At 42.8% G+C, this 21,170-nt stretch overlaps 1 protein-coding gene across 6 annotated transcripts in view; it reads right to left on the reverse strand.

Annotated features, from left to right (window-relative positions):
- The window catches only part of ndp (norrin cystine knot growth factor NDP), a 37,719-nt gene extending 17,307 nt beyond the window's left edge, over positions 1-20,412 (reverse strand). The window contains exons 1-4 of one of the 6 annotated variants that reach the window (XM_028592206.1): positions 18,266-20,412; positions 18,047-18,148; positions 17,137-17,356; positions 16,931-16,988 (exon numbers count right to left, since the gene is read on the reverse strand). The gene's annotated coding sequence lies outside the window, so the exon portion shown is untranslated. Of the gene's footprint in view, positions 1-16,043; positions 16,083-16,192; positions 16,354-16,930; positions 16,996-17,136; positions 17,357-18,012; positions 18,149-18,265 lie in introns of those variants that run through there. The other 5 variants (XM_028592204.1, XM_028592207.1, XM_028592205.1 and 2 more) reach the window with 5 other exon arrangements.
- Between the last annotated feature and the right edge of the window lie 758 nt (positions 20,413-21,170).

The raw sequence follows: 21,170 nt of genomic DNA on the forward strand, positions 1-21,170 counted from the left end.
AACTTGAGTGTACGTCGTCGTATCTGCCCGAAATTTCTCACGATTGACAAGGGTCCAGGCCTGAGGACACCTACAGGCCAAAATTGACTTTAGGTCATAGCGCCCCCCCCCTGGCCACAGGAAATGCGCCTTATATGACAAACATCATCCGATTTGCCTGAAACTCAGAAAGTGTGGTCTACGTGTGATACTGAGCCGCCCCCTTTAATATGACCACGCCCACTTACGCAGGCCACGCCCCCTTTCATAACATTTCAACCGTTTGATGTAGACCCTTGTGTGAGGAATCAATGAACTCAGCAGAGACTTCCTTATTCATTGGTGATGGTTTGGCCCGCCCCCTATGCTTTAGCCACGCCCCCTTTCACAGCTAATGAACCGTATGACGTAGAGTCTTGTGTGAGGTATCGTTGAACTCGGCAGGGAGTTCTCTTTTCATTGTTGATGATTTTCGGCGTCTGAGTGCCGAGCGAATGAACGGTTGTAAGGAGCAGCGTCCGCCAGTAACCTCGACGCGCGCAGAGGCGCGAGGGCCCGTCCATCGCTGCTCGCAGCTTTAATTTATATATATATTTCTCCCATCTTCCTAGAATGCTGTGTGACTAGCCAGACCTTCATCATCTGTAGCGCTGTGGAGGAAGGTCTTGCAATGTTTGCATGCTGTAATATTTCACTGGAAATAGTACGCATTTCACGTACTACTAGTTTCATACTAAGGTTTTGGACAAACTTAAAAATCTCACACACTGTTTAAGCCAACAAAATAGTCGGTATGGAATTTGAATTTCAAAAAACGTACTGTATGTGATTTTAGCATCCTCTAAACTTCGAAAGGCTTTGATAAAGTGAAAACATGTTAAATCAATTCAGATCAAACATTAGAATTAAACTGTATTTGTGGTCGTACAAGAAAAACATCCAGCATTTAGTCTCGTAAATCACCCCCCAGACCCCCCCAACTAGAACATGTGTTTCTGTTAAACCGACAACAGGTCCTGGCACTGAAGTAAAGCAAACAGAGATAATGACAGCAGTGATCCACCCAGCAGTAAATACCAGGGCAGGATAAATAAACTCTATTTTAACCTAAATGTTGGGTGAAATGTAACTGAGTACATTTACTCCAGTACTGCACTAAAGGACAAATGTTGAGGTACTTGTACTTTACTTGAGTCTTTTCTTTTTCATGCCACTACTCCGCTACATTTCAGAGAGAAATATTGTACTTTTTACTCCATTACATTCATCTGTTACAGCTTTAGTTACTAGTTACTTTACAAATTAACATTTTTGCACACAAAACACATGTAGTTTATAAAATCTGATGCTTGATTATAAATGAAACTAGCCAACAATATTACGGACTACAAGTCCAGCTGAGATGATGAGACCATTAAACACACAACTGGTTAGATCCTTCACACTGTCTAAAATGTGAGGATTTTTCTGCATTAAGTACTTTTACTTAATACTTTAAGTTATTTGCAACTGATACATACATACATACTTTTACTTGTGTAGTGACAATCTAAATGCAGGACTTTTACTTGTAGCAGAGTATTGTGTGTACAGTGTTGTATTAGTACTTTTACTTAAGTAAGGGATCTGAGTACTTCTTCCCCCGCTGATTATGGTCTACAGCCTTGTGTGTGTATGTGAACTAGCCAGATGTCCGCTCCATATTACCTTTTTATGTGCAGCCAATAGGCAGTCCGGCAATCTGGCAAAAAATATGGGCCAATGCACTCTTGGGCCGATTTGGGCCGCTGGAAAAATGATTAAACCTTGTGTTGTCTTCCTGTCGACTATGCAACTTTTAATTTTTCTGGGTCAAAATTTTAAATGAAAAGTTTTCTTTTTTGCTCGTTTTTCTTCATTTTAGTTTTTTTTTACCCTTTTGTCGCTTTTCCTGATGTCTTTGTCACTTTCTTCGATGTCTTTGTCGATTTTTTCTGCACTTTATTTGAAGTTTTGGTTTTTTCCCCCACGTTTTTGTCACTTTTTTCAACGTTCTTTTATCTTTTTTTTTTCTCAAATGCTATAAAGTTGAATAAAACACTGAAATTCAATGAAAGCAGTGAACTGATGATTTATTTTACTTGTGAAGAGCGTCGTTTGGAATCATCCACCTTACTTTTTTTGACAATTTGGTTGAAAGAAACCCAAAACTTTTTCAAAATGGGTCAAATTTGACCAGAGGACAACAGGTATGTTAAAAAAATGCGGCAACACTGGCATATTACACTAGTTTGGCAAAAAAAATGCAAGACTGTACGGCTGCAGCCTGGAGCCTCCCGTCTGCTGGCGTCGGGCTTCTACTTTTCAAAATAAAAGCTTGCATCTTGTCCGCTATGTCTTCATACTTTTTTACGTGTTTTGTGTGTTTAAGTATGTAATAATACGTTTTAAATAAGAAGATAGTTTATTTGAAGATTTTATGAATTGCGCCAGTGTGTGATTCATTATGAAAAGCCTGTATGTGCGCCTAATGCAGCTGGTGCCTCTAACGTGAGCATGGTTTTTGCAATTATAAAGAAAATAATGTCCCTGGACATTGCCAGGGCTTAATTTCTGTCCCAGTCCGCCCCTGACTGCAGACCACTGATTGGTCAGAGAGAACCGTCACAGGACATCCTGCACAAACCTCAAACTAAGACCTTCAGATTGTTTAAAATGGCAGCCCGCAAAACTACGCCGTACACTACGTATACTACACCGCACAACTGACAAAGTGCAGACGTTCCTCTCTTCCGTTGCTGATAAATTGATTTAGCGCGTGTCACGTTGTTGATGATGTCACGGCAGTTTCACGTGCCGTCGCAATGGCAATTGCTGAGCCAAGAGATGATTTTTGTCATCTGCCTGTTAGGCAGCCAGCTGACGCAGCCGTGCTCCGAGTGGGACATCCGTCACTACAAGGTGACTACACATCATAATAATTACTGTCTCTTGTGGAGACTCATGCCTGAGCTTTAAAAGCTGGTGATATCAATACATAGCTACGAATGGCAGCTGGCTCAGATAATGGTGGCTTTTAGGATAATATATGGAGAGATTGTATCAGTGTGAGGGAGTTCATTAAAGCAGGACGAGCACTTATCTGTGTGTGTGTGTGTGTGAGTGTGTGATGCCTGGCTGCCAATCTGCACTGTAGGTTGAAATAAACAAGGCAACTCATTCTCACGAACATGTTCGTATGATATCCTCTGAAATTTAGCGACTGCCAGCTGGTCACATGACAGTTAGGTTTAGCGGTCTTTACAGTAACATTCAGCTGAGAAAAAGTTACTGTGAGTCCTGTTTTTTTCTCTCAATAGCTTGATATAGTGGGACATCGGAGTAATATTTTTGTATTATTTAAAATTGTCTGTTTAGTAGGTTTAAGGTTTAGACTGGGGGTCGGACCATGGGCGTAATTTATATCATAATCAAAACTGGGCTTTTTCTGAAGTTTTTGTTCCTTTTCAATGTTTTTTTGGTATTTTTTTGTCACCTTATTTGAGGGTTTTTTGGACACTTTCTTCAAAAGTTTTTTATCCAGAAAGTCTTCGCTTCTCCGACATTTGTCGCCTTTTGACATTGTTTTCTCTTATTCAAGTTTTTTTTTTTTTTATTGTTTGTTATGTTTTTGTACGTTTTCAAGCTTTTTTTGGACACTTTTTTTCAACGTTTTTCTCACCTTATTTAAAATTTATTTTTTTAAAGTCTTTTGTTGCCTGTTGACGTTTCTGTCTCTGTTCAAGTTTTTCTCGACAATTTTCTCAATGTTTTTGTCGCTTTTTATAAATCTGCAGACATGTCCCGGGACCTCTCTAGATAGTTGTAGATCTCAACCCCCCCCAATGTTGAACCCAAAGTTACGCCCTTGGGTAGGATTGGCTTCTTCCTATCCCTTCTCGAACGGGTCTAATTTGTGTTTTTTTGTTATTAATTCCTTTTCTTTTTCTTATTCTTTTAATCATTTAAAAAAAAAAAATCAATATTGAAATACAGATAAAGGTTACAGCCCTTCCTTACTTCCTTTATTGACCGTCCAGCGGCAACTATTAAATTTAGACACCAAAACGACTCGGTAAGATTAGAAAAAAGATCGGGGGTTTGGATTAAAACACTGGTAAAAATATAAAAACAGATCAAATGCGAGAATAAAAGTTACAGTGCAGCATAAGAAATTAACTATTATTTAAAGGCAGCATCAAAAAGCAAGGTCTTCAGCCTTGAGTGCTGTGTTTTATGACCCACCCATCCACGCCAATCTCCTCTCTCTGCAGATTTTCGCCCTCTTATACAGCGGCAGTCATCGTGGTGCTGACAGTAATAAATACGTGGGATACATACAAATTACAGTGCCCTACTTTTCGTAGCTATACGTACGAATGGTTCGTGAGAACAGTCGGAACAAGGCCAGGAGTTTCGGTGCAGGGTAAGAGCCAGGGTGGCCTCCTCTCCCCCAGCTCACCCACACCTGCCCTGGACTCAGATTTATAGAGCCTGGGTGTTCACAAACAGCAGCTGGATCCTCCCCAACCCCCTATCTCATCCAAGCATAATGACCGACAAACCCAAAACCGTTACTGTCTGTGTCTTTCCTGGATCTATCGTCTGGAATCGACCACATCAGCCGCACAAACCAAGCCTTTCTCTCTGATATTAATACAAAAACAAATCCCAACTGTGTTGCATTTGAAAGTGCACCCTATCTTCCTCCTTTATCCCTGAGACAGATCCAGCATTTGCGCCCCTCTGTTGCAACCCTTAGGTCTGTTGGATCGACGTGTTGGATCGACGTGTCACCTTGGGCTTTCACTGTTCTCCTTAAAAAAAAAGCAGCTTTGTTGGCAGCACAGCTCCATAAAACACAACAAGCCATTCATTCCGAATTAGCCATGAAATTTCAGCTCGATTAAAGTAAACAACTTCACTTGATGACTATTGTAGAAAAAAAACAAACATCTGCAAGGCCAGGCTCCATCCAGTAAGACTCTACAGAGAAAGTCAGATTTTCCATTTGACGAGGTGAGGAATTTCTTTTTGGAAAGCAAAGCCATGTAATCTCCGTCACAACACATTCAGATACATTTGAGTTTGAGGAATAGTGTGCTGTCTTGGACATGAAAACTGAGTGATTGTTAACACTTTGGGTACATTAAACCTAAATGGCTCAAGTCCAGGTTCCCATTTCTTTCATCCCAAAGCGTCTGCCCTGACATCAGTGACACACGTCCACGTTCGGAGACCAGTGGAGTGGAAACAGTGGCTCCACTGTTGCTGCTTTAAGTGAGTAAAGAGATATGTTGGTCCAGCGAGACAGGAGGGGAGAGAGGAGCTCAGTTGTGCACAGTTGAGAAATTAGCTATCACAACCTTGCCATGTGTGTAGTGCATCCAGCAGACGTGGAGCCTTTATTATCAGCAGGGGGGGAGGGGTGCAGAAGTGCCATGAAAGACAAATAGTGCTGGGAATGACGTAACACCCAAGTTGAATGCGTTCCATGTACAAGTTGGATTTGTAGGGTTAGCTGTAGCCAGGTTAGCCATAGTTAGCAATACCAGTACTTTTGTGGAGAATGCAAACAACATGTCCACAGAGAGAAGTTGGACAGGACTGTGTGTACGATTTAGCGAGACACAAATAAGACCGAAGTGCTAATAACTGCATGTTACTACAGCTTTCACAACTGTTGATGCACGGAGCAGCCATGTTGGATTTTGAATTTGGGGTACTGCGAGGTTGTCAGAGTTCCGAGCTCGGAAAAATCTGAGGTCAGGGTGGGGCCTGTTTTCAACTTTGACCTCGGAAAATCCGACTTCTGGGTACAAATTGAAGACACTAAAATACCCGGGACCAATAGAGGAAAGATTCAACCAGGTTTGCAACTAGAAATAATTTTTTGTTATTGTTATTTTCCACTTGTATGCATTGGAAGATTTAACACTCCAAACTCTTGTTAATGTTTGAAACAATAGTCCTTCCCTTCAGACAGAGGCAGGCAAAAAAACGACTTTGCTGCCTAAAGTGTGATTTATGCTTCTGTGTTAAATGTACGCCGTGGCTACGTACGTAGGTACGTGGAGACACAAACCTACGCCGGACCCTACGACGTAGCCTGACGTGCACCTCTCGAAAAATGTAACTACGCGTTGCGGTGACGCACATCGCCCGGCCGTGGCTTGGTAGCGTTGCATCATCATTTCCTGGTTCTCCTTCTCCATAAACAACGTGAAATCAAGGAGAGGGTTAACTTGTCCTGCTCCAGATTTCCCACCGTGGTCAGAAAGAACAGGGGAGACACTCTGTTTCTCTCACTATGACTCTAGAGTCGCTACTCACTCTGAAGCTAATTACCGTCACTCTCTCACTTCTCCCTCGCTCTACCACACATACACACCAACGCACAAGTATAAACTTCAGGCCATTTGCGTAGGCTACGGCGAAAGCTCTTCGTAGAACCTCTGCAGAAGCATTATTAAGCTTTAAATGACAACTCACTTGCAGATGCTATAAGCTGTAGCATGTTAGCTAATCAAGCTAAGCTTAGCAACCAAGTTTGCTGGAAAAAAACTGTCTCCTGCTGAATTTTTTAATGTGTCCAGGTGATTTAAATATGCACTTAATAGATATATACACATTGGCATGCTAAAAGCTGCAAGTTCCAGGCAGAAAGACATTTTGAAAGAGAGAGAAAGAGAGTATTAATAAAAAAACACGACGTTCGCTACTCTTTCAAACGAGGCCACGCCTCTTTAGGAGACAGAAAGCGTCTACCGTTTCATACCATTGGCGCTACTTGAAATGCGCTATCTTTAGTATAGAGGATCTTTGGAATGATGCTAGTTAGTCAAAGAATGGAAAGTTTGCTTTGGGTTGTGTTAGAAAGAAAAAAAAATTTTTCCTTAGCAAAATTTCCATTCTTTGACTAACTAGCATCATTCCAAAATAATTTTCAGACTGTTGTTTCTTTCTAACACAACCCTGTTTGACTGCTTAGCTTTCATAATAATGATGCTAACGTAGGGGTGACTGCCCATTGGCCCATTATTCTGCAACCCCGATAGTTTGACAAAAGCCCATAAGTCCGATGTCCCGTTAACTTGAAAACAAATGCCCCCTGCTCCAAAGGCCCACAGACTAGAGCCAAAGATCTTTTTCTGTCCTAACTTTTAAGGCCCGATTACAGCTTTACTGTAGACTCCATAAGCATATTCCATAAGGTTATAGATAACGTATAAATCATAACGTAAGATTTTCCATATCGGCTGATATTTAACTTTAACAGCTCGTCTGTGAACCAAGGATATAATCGTTAACAAAAACGAACGAAATAACGAAAACTAGATGGGAAAAAACATTAAACCGCTGGCAACAAAAGTCATTCCACCCCTATGTTAAATTCCCATAGAGGCAGGCAGATGTTTATTTTTAAAGGCCAGTTATTTCATGGATCCAGGATACTATGCATCCTGATAAAGTTCCCTTGGCCTTTGGAATTAAAATAGCCCCACATCATCACATACCCTTCACCATACCTAGAGAGTGGCATGGGGTACTTTCCATAAAATCATCTCTCACTGCAAATCAAACCAACTATTAGGCTAACTGACATAAAACCATGCCAATCTATGGTGAAGGGTATGTGATGATGTGGGGCTATTTTAATTTAACATAGGGGTGTACTCACTTTTGTTGCCAGCGGTTTAGACATTAATGGCTGTGTGTTGAGTTATTTTGAGAGGACAGCACATTAACACTGTTATACAAGCTGTACACAGTGTAATTTCTTCAGTGTTGTCCCATTAAAAGATATAATGAAATATTTACAAACATGTGAGGGGTGTACTCACTTTTGTGAGATACTGTATTTGTGCTCATCATCATATGTAAATTTTATGTACTGGTGTTATTGTTGAATACATTGTGAATACATATTTCTAAAATTGTATGATGTTTTTGTTGAGTTATTATTACATAATACTTTTTTCTGACCTTTGTGAATCTTGCCCCCAATAAATAACCCATATTAGAAAAAAAGACTAAAACTAAGACTAAAACTAATAAAAACTAAACTAAAACCAAGCATTTTCAAAAAATAAAACTAAACTAGCAAAACCGCTTTAAAAACTAATTAAAACTAAAAAAAAACAAAAAGTAAAAATAAAAACTAATGAAAAATGCAAAACTTTCAAAAGCATTTTCAAAAAATAAAACTAAACTAATCTAGCAAAACCACTTTAAAAACTAATTAAAACTAAACTGAATTTGAAAACAAAAAGTCAAAACGAAATAAAAATAAAAACTAATGAAAAATGCAAAACTATAATAACCTTGCTGTGAACTAAGTTAAAGAAAGACAAGCGGGCTTTTGTTTTCAGGATAAGGGGCTGTCGTACTATTGGATTTTGGTCCAATGGGAAGTTTTCAAAACTATTGTGATTGCGTTGTCGGCATGCTAACGACATGCTAACGATTGCATCGGACGATAGAGCAGATAAACAGAGTGTTACACTTTTGCTATTGTGTTTTTCATTTTGGAAAGGCCCTCCAAACTCTTTAATTGCAGAGTATCGCTCTTAGTACAAACACCGCTTCAGCATGTAGAGAAACCCAAAGCTCGACAGCACATAACGGCACACAACAACCCAAAAAAAACCTAAATTATCTTCTTTGACTGACCAACGTGGAATTCCTGCTATTTAAAAACTAATTAGAGATCCATTGCTGGAGGCCCACGGACAGACAGAATTATTAAACAGCATGCATTTCATGTAACTACACACATAATAAGCACGGAGACCTATCTCTACATCTGTATTTACTGCTTATAAAAATACATATCATATGTCGTAGAGCAAATTTAATTTGTAAATTCCGCTTTATTTTTTGTAGGTACAGCTTTAGCAACATGTCCAAGGGGCAGATCGTTTAAGAAGGGCCCGGAACCTGCAATTAGATCCAGCCTGGGTTAGGAATATCTGGGGGAGCCAAACCACATAACCACAACACAATCCCTCCTCACAGACCGCAATCCCTTCGCTTTGAGCTGCACTGACTTATGAGTTATGAGATGGGGATTCCAAGCTTTAGGACTGCAGATATTGTGATGTCTCTTTTAGAGGCAACGGTGGGAAAGATGCCTCACACACACACACACACAAACACACACAAACACACACACACACACACACTCATCGACGTGACATTAATTGCCAATAGTTGTGAATAGTAAATGTTTAAGTAATTTATTCCGGCACATTTACATGTTCAAGGAATAGGTTTATCAATAAAAGAAAATGCAATTACACATAATTTGGGATCATTATTATTACCATATATTTGTTTAAAGATTTGGAAAAGCTAGAGCAGATAATAAATGAATAACACCCAAAAAGCTTATAGACAGAACTTGCTAAAGAAGTCAGACTACAATCATTAGATCTGAGAAAAGTCTTTTAGTCACTTTTGATGCTCACATTGATTTTACATTTGTTCTGCTTAGGTGGTGCCCAAAAACGGCTCGGGTGGTGCACCTAAAGCCTTTAAATGCAAGGGAAGACCCTGCTAGGAGCTCTAATGGCTTCTCTCCTTAGCAATGAAAATACACTGATACACCGAAGCAATGCACCAAAGATTTAAGGTGCAAAAGAAAAGTCATAGTCAAGACTTTTTCTTCAAGAGGTGAAACAATGACATAATCTCAAAATCTGTTTAGAGACGTGACACCATGTAGCCTCCCAACTGGTCGCGCCATATGTTGTGTAGAGCAGAATTTCTCAGTCCACGTCACCGCGCTTTGTTCTTAGCAGTAGGGGGGCGTGTATAAATATCCCCTGCCCACCTTACTTATGGGTTTTTGTTCTCACACACACACACACACACACACACACACACACACACACACACACACACACACACACACACACACACACACACACACACACACACACACACACACACACACACGTGCAGATACATGCCGTTGTGCTGCCGATCTGAGACTTCAAAACATTGCTGGGATGCTGGTGTGTGATGGCACACGGGCCTGAGCCGAGGAGACGGATCTTCAGAGGGATCCTCTGCTTTATCACCCCGGCCAGCCGGCAGCTGAGTACACAGTTGTTGCGGCGGCAAAAGGGGCAAGTTATAGAGCCGCCGGTGCTGCCGTCACGCGCAGAAAACAGGTGCATCAAAGCACACCAGAAGAGGAGGGGTGGGGAATTAGGCAGAAATGACAGGTAGAGTGGGAATTTTTTTCAAACGAACAAGAATACCTTTCCCTATCTCTACCCCTCCTTCTCTTCTTCTTTCTCACTACATCATCACTACGTTTGTCCTCGACTAGAGATGGCCTGATACCATTTTTTGCTTCCAGATACCGATTCTGATACCTGAACTTGCATATCGGCCGATACAGAGTACCGATCCGATACCAGTGTGTCATATATTTCATTATGTTTTAACAGCTGTATACTACTATCTCTGTATGGATGTGATATGATTTCTATCTCTGTTGTCAGTCTGGCTCAGGTTAAACTCTTTGTGAAACATGAACAAACACAAACAATGAACGCACCAGAACTTTCTTTTACTATCCAGTTTGACAGTCAGTTATAACGGAAAAATAACATAAATAAATTACGTTAACGTAGATTTTCTTTAGGGCTTTATAACGTGGTATCGGATCTGTGCGTAACTGTACGTACACACCGCCGCCGACTTGAGCTGCAAAGAAGCTCTGGCCGCTCTGACGTGGCAGCGTTCTTCGATCATCTCTCTCTCTCTCTCTCTCTTCGATCATGTTCAACACACGATTGAAGACAAAGCACAAGCAGCCACTGCACGGCCAATACACTGACATTAGAAACCTTTTATAAATTACATACTGTATATAAGGACAGAATTTGTATTGTTTGTTGGTCACAGCGGTGTCTGTTAGCAGTTAGCTCGCTCGTTAGCCGCAGAACCGCAGCAGAATGCAGGCAGAGCGAGCAGCCGCCAGCTGTTGACCCGTGCAGGACTTCACCGTGAGCGGACTGTTTAGAGACCATGTGACTCTTTAGAGACCATGTGACTGTTTAGAGACCATGTGACGGCACGTTAACTGGTCCCTAAACGCAAACAACGTCACATCATAAATGATAGGGGAACCCAGCAACGGCGATTATGAGATTTCCCTCCATTTTCATGGAACTAATGTCTTGGTAGGAACAAAAGTTTACATCGTATGTTTCTCCAGAATCAGCCAGCGAGAAGGACGTCTATATTCCGATTGGTTGCTGCCATTTGCCGCTGCTTGCTGCTTGCTCATTACCATAAAGTTGACCAAAGTTCAACTTTCTGATTGACGCTCAAAACGCCCAAAACGCGAGTTTTGACGCTCCTTGCAGCTGAGAGAAGCCAGCTTCCATTGAAAATGAATGACTTCCGGTATCTTTAGACGCTCAAGTCGGCTGCGGTGTGTACGTACAGTTAACTCCAGTACTTCCCGATAACGATACCAGCGTTTTAGGCAGTATCGGAGCTGATACCATTAATGGTTTCGGTATCGGACCATCTCAATCCTTGACTAAGGAAATTCTTTGTCGAATGACACTACCTTCCATTTTTAAGTAAAATCCTAGAAAAAGTGTTTTTTCAACAACTCAACCTTTTCTTATCGCTAAACAACAGTTTTGATGCCTTCCAGTCAGGTTTTCGACCACACCACAGCACCGAGACAGCTCTTGATAAAGTCTTTAATGACATCCACTTAAACACAGATAGTGGCAAAATTTCAGTCTTACTATTACTTGATCTCAGTGCTGCATTTGATACGGTAGACCATGACATATTGCTTGACCGATTGGAAAACTGGGTTGGTCTTTCTGGCTCAGTACTAAAGTGGTTTGAATCCTATTTAAAGAATAGGGACTACTTTGTGTCTATAGGTAATTATACATCTGAGCATACAAATATGACGTGCGGAGTTCCCCAAGGCTCAGTTCTGGGGCCTCTTCTGTTCAACATCTACATGCTTCCACTGGCTCAGATTATGGAAAACAACAAAATAAGTTACCATAGTTATGCGGATGACACACAAATTTACATAACCTTATCGCCAGGGAACTATAGCCCAATACAACAATTAAATATGTGCATTGAACAGATTAATGATTGGATGTGCCAGAACTTTCTTAAATTAAATGAAGAAAAAACTGAGGTGGTTGTTTTTGGAGCAAAAGAGGAACGATTGAAAGTCAGCACTCAGCTTCAAACGACAATGTTAAAAACAGCAGACAAAGCAAGAAATCTTGGTGTAGTCATGGACTCAGACCTAAATTTTAAAAGCCACATTAACATAATTAAAAAATCAGCCTATTATCACCTTAAAAATATATCAAGGGTTAAAGGGCTTATGTGTCAGCAGGATCTGGAAAAACTTGTCCATGCTTTTATCTTCAGTAGACTTGACTACTGTAACGGTGTCTTTACAGGTCTCCCTAAAAAATCAATCAGACAACTGCAGCTGATTCAGAACGCTGCTGCTCGAGTCCTCACTAAAACCAAGAAAGTGGATCACATCACTCCAGTACTGAAGTCTCTACACTGGCTTCCAGTGCCTCAAAGAATTGATTTCAAAATACTTTTACTGGTTTATAAATCACTAAACGGTCAGGGCCAAAATACATTTCTGATCTGCTACTACACTATGACCCAACCAGACCTCTCAGATTGTCTGGGACAGGTCTACTTATTGTCCCCAGAGTCAGAACTAAACCGGGGGAAGCAGCGTTCAGTTTTTATGCTCCACATATCTGGAACAAACTCCCAGATACCTGTAGGTCCGCTGCAACTCTCAGTTCTTTTAAATCTAAGCTAAAGCCCTATCTTTTTGATGTTTCTTTTCTTTAAATAATCTATTTTATTAACTTTAATTTCTTATACTGCACTGTAACTTTTATTCTTATACTGCACTATCAATTTTATTCTTGTCTTTTAATGTTTTTAATTTGTTTATTATTGTTTTTTAATTGTTTTCTAACTGCTCTTTAATGTTTTATGTAAAGCACTTTGAATTGCCCTGTTGCTGAAATGTGCTATAGAAATAAAGCTGCCTGCCTTACTAACACAATTTTATCGACTAATCGATTAGTTGACTTCAACGACACATCTCTAAAACTTAGAATCAGGCAAAAGCACCGCTCTGAATCTTGTGTGACGTTCCTTGGAATAAACCAACGGAATCTGCAGTTTTCTAGACCGGGTAAACCCAGCCCGATCTGCCGGCCATTTGATTTCTCCCTGCAGCTCAGGCTGGAAACCTGTACATTTATCTATCCTGCTTCAGTTACAAATCTGCGGGGACCAATCACAAACTGGCTTATCCACCTGGCGCGCTATTGGCGGGTTTAACACGATGACGATATAGAAGCGACCAGGCAGCTTTTTGTTTACGTTCAACATGGCGGCCACCAAAGCGCAGCTGTCGCTGCTACGTCACCCTGATCGTTGCTCTGATTGGTTGAAGGACTGTCCAATTGTGTACAGAGTCATTTGAACTATGCCCATTGATCCCGCCTCTTGTGCAGTAGAAAATACAGAGCAGACTCCCCCAGACTAATGTTCAATCTTACAAGATGGAGCTTGGTCTGCTGATAGTCAGACTAGCAGTTTTCTGCTGCGATGCAAAATGAAAAATCTGCGGACTTTAGCGGACTGTGTTTCTGCTGGTGGTGGAGATGTGTTAACATTCTGAGTTTATTTCATTTTTTTTTCCAAAATCCGTCTGGCCCTGGAAATAAGTCATTCAGTGTGGGGGGAAAAAAAAGCATAAAAAAATGACAAATCGTCTAATGAGATCGTAGTCGACTGACACCAAAACCACGGATTAGTCGGCTAATCGACTAAGAGGGGACAGCTCTAATCATCACACTGCTTTGCACATTTGCTCTAGAGTTACACCCCCCACCCTCCAAACTCACCTCCCTCCATTGTTTCACCAGCTTTTAATAAACTAAAGGGCAGATTCCTGACTAGAGTGAGAAGGGGACACACACACACACACACAGTTTGGCATGCAGAGTGCCAAGCTCTTCCACTGTCTACTGACGCCAGCTCCTGAAACACACACACAAACTTACTCTCTCTCTCACTCTCTTTCTCTCTCTCTCTCTTACCGTCCCTACGCGCCAACCTCCTAAAAGCTAAGCTCCTCACTAAATATATCCCCCAGTAAAGATAAGACAAACAGTGTGGATTTGAGAGCCGTGTACAGCCAATGACAGGCAGCAACGTGAGCCGGAGCTAAGCTTGTGTTAGCTTTACAATTTTGGCTTCTCAGAAACATCGGAGAGAGACGGAGACAGATATGACATATACATATGAATATTCTCCGATTTCTATTTCGTTCTGACTGAATGTATTCGGCGGGGCGTTAAACAGAACCCCTCATCGTGCTGCGTCAACACACATGCGCCTCAAATCCTAAGTCGGCCTCCTCCTTGGTTCTCTCCATCCTCATCGGAGCTGCAGGCTAAAACCAGTGCATGGAACCAGATCAATCCTCCATTCAACGCCAAGCCCAAGGCTCTCTCTCTCTCTCTCTCAAAAAAATAAATAAAAAAAGAGTGAGCGTGCGAAGGAGTCGTAGGCATGTTTGTTTTATCACGCTGGACCAGGTTTCTCCGGGCAGCGGAGACGTGTCACATGCTTGTCTGGCAGGGCGGGGATCTTCTCGATGGCCTGCGCTCCGTGCAGAGCATCCATTTGTCAGAAGCACATTCCTGCGGCGGTGAGACATTGTGAACTGCCTATCGAAGCTTCAACACCGTCCAAATAAATACACTCACAATGGGCCCCAGTGTGTGTGTGTGTGTGTGTGTGTGTGAATATGAAACATGAGAGCGCAGACACAAAAACCGATCGCGCATTGCTCTGATGTTTATGTGCACCTGGCTGAATGTGCGATGTTTCAAACACACCTCCCACTCCTCTTCCTCGCCTTTTTTTTTTTTTTTATTATTATTCTCCTTCTCCAAACAGTTCAGAGGCGACTTTTGGTTTGAGGGCGAGGATGCAGACTGAAGAAAAACACAAAAGAAACACAGACAGTTTCTGACTGTACAAACTGTTTCTCATCTGGTGTCACTGGAAGTGGAGAGGGATGTCTGGAGGGATGTTTGCATCGCACCGTCTCGATCTCTTCCTCTTTTTTTGTTGCTTTTTCTTCCTTTTGTGTCAGACTCTCTATCACTCTCACCTCCTTCAGCCCTCTTCTCCCCCCCCCTTACACATCTCAGTTTCATTCTGTTTCTCCTATTTATTACGTCCTTCCTCTGGCACTGCGTATCCTCCGAAAGGGTTCACCGTTCCTGTCTCTTTCTCAGCTTTTTTCTTACCTCCCTCTCTCTTATTATTGTAGCCACTTCATCTTTCATTTAAACACCTTCTCCCTCTCTCTCGCTAACACACGCACGCCTCTCCTTCTCAGTTAGATGGAAGTGGTAGCTCGTCTCCTCCTCCTCCTCCTCCTACCTACCACAGAGTCCATTATATCTGTCATCATCTCCTTCGAGCATAAGCCAGCAGCCTCAGGGCCCCAACAGAACACGCCAAGTCAATCATACACTCACAGACATAAACGCACGCACCTGTAAAACACATATCCGTGCATATCCAAAGATATTCACACAGCTATTAACCTCACGCTCCGTCACACACACTCACACACACACACACACACACACACACACTCCCTAGAAGCTCTGCGAGCTCCACTATCCTTCCAGCCCTCGCTGTCAGTGCCTGATTAGCAAATCCACCAGCGCCAACACAAACATGTTTCCTCCTATTACACGTCACGTCACACTGTTTTCCTAATCACAACCACTTGCAGTTTTCTTGGACACATGCGGGGCAGCAAATACCTGCAATAAAAGAGGAATGTGCACCTGAGCGAAGGGGATGTGCAGCAAAGAAAAAGGGGGAGCAGAAGTTTAACTCAGGCCGTGTGTCATGCACGTACAGCGACGTAAAAAAACCCCATAAAAGAACATGCAATATTATCTCACATCCAGCCTGTAGTAGTTTACAGTGAAATCTTCTACGGCCTGTCAAAAAAAGAAGCCAGAGAACGGAATATATCTTCAGCATATTGGGTTTTAAGGAAGGAAGAGAGCGTGCTGATTCTGAGGTGTGACTCCCAGGCTGGCGGTCTTACCTTCGGCGCCCGGCAGCAGAAAGACAGCAGAGGTATCCAGAGAGAGGCTGAGATCCTGTACGCAACACTGGATTTGTTGTTCAACTATTGTTTCCCAGCCAGCTCCTCTCTCCCCCGGTTCCCACCTCTCTCTCTCACACACACACACAGATTGTCTGAGCGCTATTCTCTCCTCCCTCCCTCCCTCCCTCCCTCCCTCTCACCTCCTCTCTCTCTCTCTCTCTTCTGTCCCACAGTCACACACTCTCTCACTTCTTCCTGAACAGGGAAATCACCAGAAAGAGGGAGCAGCCTGGATGCTCTGCCTGTGAGGACGGTCATCACATGTGGATCGTGACACAGCAATCGTATATCATACGCCCTTCCCCTCCCTCACGCTCTCTCACACACACACACACACACACACACACACACACACACACCAGCTGACGCACCGACACGCTCCGCAGCGGCAAATGGGAATTCCAGGCCTGGACGGCTCTGCTCGGCCCCATCAGCAGAGAGCTGACCAAAAGCTGCAGCCAGTTTTACGAGGTCAGGGTTATAAAACTGTTAGCAGATTTAGTTTATTTAAAAACAACTGGCCCCTGCGGCCTTCCTTTTCACGCGCTTTCTCCAACCCTGACATGGCGGGTGGGGGTGTGTGTGTGTGTGTGTGTGTGTGTGTGTGTGTGTGCAGGTGGGGTTGTGTTTTAGGGGGAGGAAGCGAGAGGAAAGAAGAGGAGTTAAATAACTCACCTCAGCAATCTGCTCCTGATCGGAGCATCTGTGGCGTAAACCTGCGATTGTCCTCCACCTGCCAACTAAAAAAAGTTAAATGTACGCTTGGATATGTAGACGAAAGAAAAACAAACAGCACAGAGCATGTTCGACTTCACTCACACAGTGGTTTCTCACACACGATATATGAAGAGAGAAAAAAGCTAAAAGCATTCATTACTCACTTTTAAAAAAAAATATACAGGACCCAGAGGGTCAACTGTTAGCACGAGTCACTCGGTTTTCATTTTGGATTACTTGTCTTCATCTGTAAACAATTACATGTCGGTGCTGTGCCTGTGTGTTTGGGAAAAAAAAACGACGAAAACATAAAGCAATGGAGCCCGGCGCAGAGCAGCCACCTCATCCATCACTCTCACATGGCTCAACATGAAGACAGACACCCTGAAGATAGGGAAGGAGACAAAATATGATGAATGGAAAGCTCATAATGAGGGAAGGCATCACTGTTACTCTGAGACAACGAGCAATAGGTTGCTTTGCTCTTTTTCTCAGCATTTCTGCAATTTTAGCAGTTTTGGTGTTTTAAGCCAGTTTTAAGTTACCAAAATGAGCAGTGTGATATCCAAAAAACTGACTGATGGTGAAGGTACAATCCTCTGACTGGAGTGTACAGAAGAATCGAGAGGGAAAGAAGATCGCGGACAAACAAGTCACATCATCTCGTGCCAAAGTACTGAGGATGAATTCTTTCAACATGCCTCACACGGACAGACAGGACGGGGAGCACAACATGACAAAATAATCGAATTATAATTTTTTTTTTAAAGCCTGATTAAATGAGAAAAGGGCGGTCAAAACGTGTGTGCGAAACACTGAATGCTATGCCAAAATAGGTGAAAAAGAATAACAAGAGCTGTGTGAGGCTACCAGCACATGTTCAGACACTCATTGTATCTCAATGACAACAAACACAAACACACACACACACACACACACAGGTCCTGGTATGCAGAGTCAAAACTCTCGGGGGAAATAAGGGGAGCAAGCACCACACTAAGTAGGGCTTAGTGGGTCAAAAGTTTAAGAAGCACAATTACCTGAAAGACCTCGGCTGACCCCCAAATCTCTCACCTTCTGTTCCCCCCTCACACATGCACACGAACACCTTCGACAGAGGCGATTTACAGCCGGCAGCAGGAGAGGGTGAAAGCCTATACTCCACCAAACAGGCTCCTGTAGAAAAAGAGAGCGAGAGACCCACGTAAGCACAGTTTGTGTTTTGATTACACTTTCAGGCCTTGTAAATGATCACCACTGTGAACAGTGTCAAATTAAACGGCCGTAACTCACCTGGAGAGAATATGACCTTCCTGTCCTTGGCTTACTCAGCTTGTGTCCACATACGAGGTCGTGACAGGACGTAAATGGCTTCAGATAATGTATCATAACATCACATTAAGAAAACGGGCCCAGCGAAGCCAAATGTGAATCCCATATGCGGAGGAGAAGAGGGTGGGGTGAGAGGCAGAGAGCGGGTGGGAACAAAAACCCGCCAGGAGACAACTGAAGATAGATTGAGCAAAAGGAGGGGATTCACTGAGACATACCGTTGCAAAAGCAGCTTTCTGACAACTTGTAGAAGAGCTTTAGTCACTTTCTGTAGCGACAGTCAAATAAATGGGAGTCAATGGAAAATAACGTGACGGCTGTTGAAAGCTTTTTTTTTTTACGAATACGATAAAACCCTTTTACTCCCTCCACTGTTTATCCAAATTTCAACCCGAATACAAGTCCGTCTTAGTGATGTGTCACCGCCCGGTTAGCATTTTTTTGGAACATACCCCGTGGCTGTTCACACCAGCGATTAGGCCGCAGGTCAGGTTGCACCTTTGTTTCATCTGCGAGTCAACAGCCAGTGACTACGCAGAGGGTGACGTGGCAGTTGTCCCGGTCTCGATCACGTCCCGCCTTGGCTGTAGGCGGTCCGACGCGCTGTCCCCAAGAGCGCCAACAACCGAGATGTGACTGGACCTGAGGTGACGTGAGTCATCTCCTCATCAGAAGAGGATTAGCAGGGCAGGGTCACGTCGCAGTTCAGTCGCACATTTGCTGGCCTATGGGCATGGTATTCCTAAAATCCCAAAAAGCTGTGGACTGACAGATTCAGTCTTCATTTATTTGATTGATTACCAGTCTTATTTTAAGCTACAAGAAAGAAAAAAAAAGCGTGGGGGGGAGGGGGGAGACTATAATTTTGGGAGTTTTATGTGGACCGGTGTGCAACAGAAAAACAGTTGTGTTCGCCTCAAAAATGGTCTCCACTGGGAGCCCAAAACCTCACAAAGAAAGTCCCGTACTTGTAATTTACAGCCGGTGTAGAATAACGTTCTCTTTTCTTGACCAGGTAAAGTAATGTCACAGCAGCTGCCAAAGACAACTGATGTCTGATGGAGTTCTCGGGGTTCAGGGGGAAACACGGTTAGCCAGTACAAGTGCTCAGAACCAGGGGAGAACGTCTAGGACAGGAATAAAACACAACGGTATCAAAGACGGCGCTGAGGACACAGTGAGTGCAGACCACAGTGTAGCTTAACGATCTTAACACACAAAATACGCATAGTCACGTGCATGATATTGCATGTGCAATGAGAACAGCAGCCCTGGGTGGTGGTGGGGGTGAAAGAAAGGGATAAAAGAGAGAAAGTGAGACACAGACAGAGGGAGATATGGAATAATCAGAGAGACGCTAAGTGTTTCCCCATGTGCACCTGGGGCAGTGGCTGACCCTGCAGAGCGGGGTCTAAGCCTTAGCCATCTCTCCCTCCACCCCTCTCTCTCTGTGCCAATGCCCATAGGCACTGAGGAATCACTGGAATGAGGGATAGCGGCCAAAAACAGTCTGCTAAACACTCTTCATCGCTATAGAAGCGCCGTTACAGAGGGCCTTCACTTTGTCCCAGACGGAGAACACTTAGCAGGATGCTCCATCCTTTCTACAGCCCTCCTGAGACATTTACGGGCTCCAACTGACTGACTTCTTTCTGGTGAGACGCCAACAGGTAACTAGACACCATAGACAAAATAGAAAAATATAATATAGAAAAATAATGGACGGAGCAGCAGTGACGTCACCCACTGGATTGCGCACTACTGTTTTGAAGCCTTGAGTTTGACGATTTGGCCGAATCAGAGTGTCTTCAAGAATGGGAAGAGGGTTCCTGACACTAACGTAACGTTATGCCCGACGTTACGTGTGCAGGTCAAATATTCAAATGTCAGTTTTATGCTAATTATACTTGTGTAATTTAAGCTAAAGCATTTTGACACAATGCAACTTGTGTTACAGTGGAATGTGGATGAATCAGAAAGCTAAGGAGCATAAGGTTGGCGCGTAAGTTAACCAGTAAATTAAACCAGTAAGTAACAACCACTGGTTGGGAAAAGGGTATTTTACAATAACTTTGAATGCAGCACAAGACTGGCGAGGCGAATTTCAAGTGAACGCAACATCTGGGTTGTTTTTCCGACAACAGCAGCTGCACACTGGCAGCTAACGGTAGGCTAACGTTACCTGCTGCCAAGTGTAGTGTTAACTAGCGTGACATGCGGCAATGTTTAGCTTGCTTCTAACGTCCGTTTTCGGAGAATCAGAGAGAAGCGCAGGCACCGAAATCCGCGTTGCAATTTGGTCTGGTAGATTATAGCAGTCGTTAAGGCACTGGCGACTAGTTTGCAGGGATGTCAAATGCACGAGCAAAACCAAGCTCTATAATCCCTAGACGTAACAGAGCAATCAAGTTTCCCCAGGGTGTGGTTTATGCCGTGACATTACTAACAGCTAACTTGTCCTCTCTGGATAGACATAGGTTGCTAAAATAATCCTTTGACATGCTTAAATCTGATGTTTTTAGTTAGCTACAGGCACTTTGACAGCATTTCAGCCCTTAATTGCATATTGTGGCGTTGATATTTTTTCCCCCCGATGGGTGTGGCTTTCAGAGTGTGACGCAATGCGCTCTGTCTCTACACCTGCAAAACTAATGACATTCCCATCGCACATCGTGTTTAGTGCAAATCTACAGAGCTGATGACATGGCTGTAGACTCTTAAATCTGCTAAATTATTAGTCAAACCTTTCAGTTTTGAATGGAAAGATATTATTTTATTATATATTATACAAATTGGGGTTTTAAGTTGTGTATAAACCAACTGAAGCAGATAAATGATAACGTGAGACTTACATTGAGATATCCAC

Source organism: Perca flavescens, chromosome 11, assembly GCF_004354835.1.
Source record: "Perca flavescens isolate YP-PL-M2 chromosome 11, PFLA_1.0, whole genome shotgun sequence".
Classification (NCBI taxonomy): Eukaryota; Metazoa; Chordata; class Actinopteri; order Perciformes; family Percidae; genus Perca; species Perca flavescens.